At 37.0% G+C, this 6,038-nt stretch overlaps 1 long non-coding RNA gene across 1 annotated transcript in view; it reads right to left on the reverse strand.

The window, feature by feature from the left end:
- Nucleotides 1-6,038, reverse strand: part of LOC115274090 — a 38,045-nt gene that overhangs the window by 15,572 nt on the left and 16,435 nt on the right. Inside the window, exon 2 of the long non-coding RNA XR_003901088.1 lies at nucleotides 4,700-4,778. This is a non-coding gene — a long non-coding RNA (uncharacterized LOC115274090). The remainder of the gene's footprint in view (nucleotides 1-4,699; nucleotides 4,779-6,038) is intronic.

Genomic DNA, 6,038 nt, shown 5'->3' on the forward strand with positions numbered 1-6,038 from the left:
GCATAGGAGCACATGTACCCCAATGTTCATAGCAGCAATGTCAACAATAGCCAAAACATGGAAGGAGCCTAAATGTCCATCACCTGACGAATGGATCAAGAAGATGTGGTATATATTCACGATGGAGTACTACATGGCAATGAGAGGGAATGACATATGGCCCTTCGTAAGAAAGTGGATGGACCTTGAGGGTGTCATGCTGAGTGAAGTAAGCCAGGCAGAGAAGGACAGAAACCACATGTTTGCACTCATAGGTTAGCAGGAACACAAGCGAGACCTAATGGAGAACCAGGGGGAATGGAGGAGGGAGAGAGAGTTGGGGAGACAGAGGGATGCAGAACTTGAGAGACTATTGAATGCTGAGAATGAACTGAGGGTTGGGGGGAGGGGGGAGGGGGAAGAGAGGTGGTGGTGATGGTGGAGGGCACTTGAGGGGAGGAGCACTGGGTGTTGTATGGAAAACAATTTGACAATAAAATATTTTTAAAAAAGTATTATGGGTTTGAAATTTAATTATCAAATAGAGGGTAGGACTCAATTATTTCCAAGTGTCCTTTCAATGATACTTTAAGAGTTTAGTATGCATCAGCTAGAAAAAGTATGTGATAGATAGCAATAGGTTATATGAAGTTACAAACATTTGTAGAGAAACTCAATACTTCTAAATCTAGAATATTGGCAAATTTTATTTATGTTATTTCTTGAACAGAAATTACTTCACATTTCTTGATATAAATTACATTTTAAGTAATATGACTTTCTCTCTTACAATTCCAAAATTAAGGGATATGATTTATGGGCTAAAGTGACCTAGTTAATAAGTTAATGAAAAGAAATAGTTAATAAATTTTTAAAGACATATAGAGTTAGTGTAGGTATTGTTGAAAGGTGATAGATGGTCATTTTGGCAGATGCTCAAAAGTTTCCACTCTTTGTAACTACTGGTTCAGGTGGATTATAATTAGATGTACTCTTGGTATATTCTGGAAACTGATGAATGCTTTAGTATACAACATCTGTATTCCATGATTTCTACATAAAAATAATTAAGTATAATCACAGTATCTGTTACTTCTTTGCTTTATCATTCTGAATCTAAGCAAGCATTGGGAAAGGATCAAGACATTTTAAATTGCTGAAACCTTCTGTCCATCAATAAGGATAATAATGTATGGTGACAGTGAAACCTTTATCAGCTACTTGTGAACTCTCTAGCTCCAATGACTAAACTCTATCCATGAACAATAGGCAGAACCACTTGGGTTTATCTAGGAACTGGGTATAGGAGGCATTGGGACATTAAAAGATATATGTCAGAAAAATGGCTACAGAGTATTCCCCTGGCTTTGTTCTAGGAACATCCTCTACATACTCCACGCATACCCCTGGGTTTCCACAGCTAGATTTCACAGATGTTAATAGTGCTACACCTTTAAGCTTCACAGCAACTTTGCCAGGAATGTACTGGTATTTTCTTTATTTATGAGATAGAAGATTAAGGCACAGACAAATTAAAAGTCCTATTCATGATGGCATAACAGGGAAGTGGCAGAACTAGGATTTGAACTAGCGAGTCTGACCTTATGGTCCATACCCTGTACCACTTCTTATCACTGCTTTGACTCCACAGACCTGGGCATTTTCAAGACACTGCTCACAACTTAAATAGAAAGCCAAGGGATAAATTATCTTCTCACTGAATCACAGCATCTGCCAACTAGAGGAGATGGATGCACTACCACCTATTACAAGAGGGTGCCTTTAGGATTATAGAAAAACATCCAGGTCAAATTGAAGCAAGGAAATCAGTATGCAAGGGGGAATATGAGGTTGTGTTTCCTCAAAGCAAAATTAAATTGAAAAAAATTGTTTATCTCTTTAAAATTATGTATTTGGAAGCATTTTGGTATCTCTAGCAATTCAAAGAAGCATGCTGGCCAACTCTTTTCCAAGATTGGTCCAATTTTTTGGTCCAATTGGACCAAATCATAATTACCAAAATGTCCTAACTTGTTTTTTATCCCTTAGTTCAGATCTCACTTGTATCAGTTGAGGGGAGAGAACATAGGTAAATTTCCCACCCTGGATCCTTACTAGTACTGCTACCAACTGGGTGAGGACTATTAAAGTCAACTCTAGTGTGGGTTTCATAACAACAGAAGGACAAAAATAAGGTTTCTGTCTATAGGCTGACAAACTGATGTAAAGGGAGGAAATTTAACAGGTGATATGAGAGCTGGAGCATGGATATAGCTTTCTGTAATGAGAGTTTCTATTCTTCCTTTGGAAAAACTGAGTATTGTCAAAGAATGCTGGAATGAATGTTAGCATATACTTCCCTGAAAATTTTAACATTCATTTATTTATATCAAAGTAACATAATTATTAGGGAAAGCTATAGGGATAATTTTTCTTATACTCTTGCTCCCCATACCTATTACTATTAATAGAGTTGCAGTCCAGAATGGGAAGGAACAAAGTAAATCAAAATAAGAGTTTTGGAGATGAAAGTGGCAAACATTTAAAGATAAAATAATAATAGCCAGTTGCTCCTTTCTCTTTCTCACACCAATATGCTTTGTTTGTTTGTTTGTTTGTTTTAGTCTTTATTTATTTTGAGAGAGACAGAGAGCACAAGCAGGGGAGGAGCAGAGAGAGAGGAGAGGGGCTGAGAAAATCCCAAGCAGGCTCTGCACTGTCTGTATAGTGTGCGGGGCTCAATCTCACAAACCGTGAGATCATGACGTGAGCTGATATCGATTCAAGCCCTTAACAGTCTGAGCCACCCAGGTGCTATGCATCAACATACTTTCTGACATGCAGAGGAATGCCTGCCTTCATTCTCTCACAGGTCTAACTAGCTTATATGTAGATAAAGTTTTATCCAGTTTTATTGAGGAATAATTAATAAACAAAATTGTAAGATATTTAAAGTGTACAATGTGATGATTTATTATAGGTATATTGAGAAAGGATTTCTCACATCTAGTTAACTAATAACTAATACGTTTATCCCCTTACATGTTTAGTTTAGTTTCATTTTTTTGGTGAGTACATTTAGGTTCCACTCTCTTAGCAAATTTTTCTTTTTTTTTTTATTTTAGAGAGAGTGAGAGAGAGATCATGTGTGAGTGATGGAGAAGGTGGAGGGTGGGGAGAGAGGGAGGGAAGGAAGAGAAGAGGAGAGGAGACAAGAAGAGAGGAGCGGAGAGGAGAGAGGAGAGGAGAGAAATCTCAAGCAGGCTGCACACTCAGCGGAGCCCAACATGGAGCTCTATCCCACAACCCTGGGATCATGACCTGAACTAAAATTAAGAGTCAGGTACTCGGCAGACTGGGCCACGCAGGTGCCACTTAGTAAATTTCAGTTATGCAATAGCGTGTTATCAGCCACATAATGTAATGTGGTAGTCACCATATTATACATTAGATCCTCAGAAATTATCTTATAACTCAAAGTCTGTATCCTTTACCAACCTCTCCCTATTTTCCCTGCCTCCCAGACCCTGGTGAACTACAGCTCTACTGTTTCCCTGCTTCTTGCATGGTTTGTTCATTTTCTTATTTGGGCATATGTCTCAAAAGAGCCAGTTATGAGATCTTAGTGGAGACAAGTTATATTCCACATTTAAATGATATAACACAGAATTTGCCTTTCTTGGCCTGACATATTTCACTTAGTTTAATGTCCTTCAGGTTTTTCCATGTTGTCACAAATAGCAGGATTTCCTTCTTTTTATGTGGCTGAATAGTATCTCATTATATATGTAAATATATATTTAATATAACATATTTTTTTCTTTTTTTAAATGTTTGTTTATTTTTGAGAGAGACAGAATATGAGCAGGTAAGGGGCAGAAAGAGAGAGAGACACAGAATCTGAAGCAGGTTCCAGGCACCAAGCTGACAGCAAAGAGCCCTACATGGGGCTCAGACTCACAAACTATGAGGTCATGACCTGAGCTGAAGTCAGATGCTTAACCAACTGAGCCACCCAGATACCCCTATATATTTTTTTCTTTATCCAAACACTGTAGTTGTTTCCATACTTTGATTATTGTGAACTATGCTGTAATGAACATGGAACCATAGAAAGCTCTTCAAGATAAGCTCTTCATGTAGTTTTTCTTTGGATATACATATATAGAAGTAGGACTGCTGGAAGGACAGTCCTACTTAGGGGAGTGGAAACAACTCCTGTGATACTCAAATCATTCTCCATTGTTCCACTTCCACACAAGGTTCAATGGGTGTCTCTATTTCCATAGCATTGGTTTCCCAAAAGTTAACCAATTCTGAAAGTGTCTGAATTAGTGAACTTTTTTTTTTGCTTTGTTTTCCAAATACTTGATTATAGAACCACACTGTTCTTTACTCGTCACCATAAAATCGTGTTCCTTATGTTGTTCCTCATACTTCTTTGTTCAGACAACTTTTAAATGAATCAAACCATGGTATTTCTACTAAGTATTTCATTAGGAGTAATTTCTGCACTATGGATTTTTTTTAACTGCCTGATATTTAGCTTATATTTTAGTTTGCTCCATTTCATAAATAAATCTTGTCCAGCACCATTAGAAGCAAAGAATGAACTAAGTATTCCTGACAATTCTCACTTCACTTTGAGGTATAGAAGCCCTATCTTTTATATCTGTCAAACCACATCCCATAATTTGTCTCACCCTTAAAACACATCTACCTCCAGGTCTCCTCGAATCACCATTGTGAGCTAAGTAGTTGCCTCTGTTTTTTTCATTCTTGGCAAAGCCTTGAAAAAGCTGTGAAATAAAATAAGCAGACTTCAATTTTTTCAGTACTGGTGGGACTGCCCCATGGATTTTATGTAGATACATAAACACTGCCAGAAGCATGAGACTCATTTCCACGTGTTTGCCTGCTGAACCAAGCCCTCAATGTTACTTGATAATCATTTGCTTTTCCCCAAGTATTGGGCAAAACATGAAGCTCCATATATCTTTACATTTAAAAAAATCAAGATGTACATAACTGTGCTTTTTACCTGGGGGAAAACAGTGAATTTTGCAAAGTTTTAGTGATTTCTCTCCCAGCCTATGAGTTTTAAATGACACATACAGTGTTTTTTCTACATGTCATTTCTTACATTTCTCCCTATATCCCTAAATAGAGCAAGTTAGGGGGATAAATGAAATAAAATATTTACTTAAAGTCAAGAAGAAATTACTTGTCTACTACATAAGAAAACACATTTCCAAATGGAGGGTTTAAAAATCCCTCATGGTGTTACTGAATACCATTTCCTGCCATGAGAACCAATACAGAATGAAAATAAGAATAAATTCCTTAGCCAGTCCTAGAATTGAATGACAAAATGAGCAAACACTGGATGCCCATGTAGAAACTGTATAGGTAAGCAATTTTAGCTGCTTGCTGGCTCAACTGGAAATTATTTTGTTCACTTAAAATAAGCAAGGACACGTTGGGTGGTTGGCACATAGATGAGAGGATATTAAGTAAAACCAGGAGCCAATGAAAGCAGGACAGATAGTGTAGCATACAGGTTCTGTTTGGGGGCTTGTGAGAATTGTCATTCATCCTCAGAATCTTTACTATTGAAGCTTGAAAAGATGAGAGTTCTTTGTGTGCAATCATTCATTTATGCATGTGAGAGGGTTTTCTTTTTTCTTTTTTTAATATTTTTACATTGTAGTACTTGTTTTGCTTGTTCGTGGTGTTTGCTTATTTAATACATTCCGTCAAGGACAGAAATTACATGATGGTTTTTTTTGTTTTTTGTTGTTGTTTTTTTCCCCCTAGGAAGTGTGTCTTGAGTTTTTCCCTTATTATTTTCATTACTTTCTTTTTTCCTCTTCTTTTTTTGGTGGTGGGGGTGGTTATGTTTAAATGAAGTTGCTTTTACAACACCAAAGACTTAATCATCCATTTCCTATATAAAAGGTAGCTACTTTTTTGCATGGACCTCAAGTATATTGTAGTATAGAGGTGGAATTTAAGGAAAGGTATTAAGCAGGCTGTGTTTTAGCTTATGGGCAAGTAAT

Source organism: Suricata suricatta, chromosome 12 (assembly GCF_006229205.1).
Source record: "Suricata suricatta isolate VVHF042 chromosome 12, meerkat_22Aug2017_6uvM2_HiC, whole genome shotgun sequence".
Taxonomy (NCBI): domain Eukaryota; kingdom Metazoa; phylum Chordata; class Mammalia; order Carnivora; family Herpestidae; genus Suricata; species Suricata suricatta.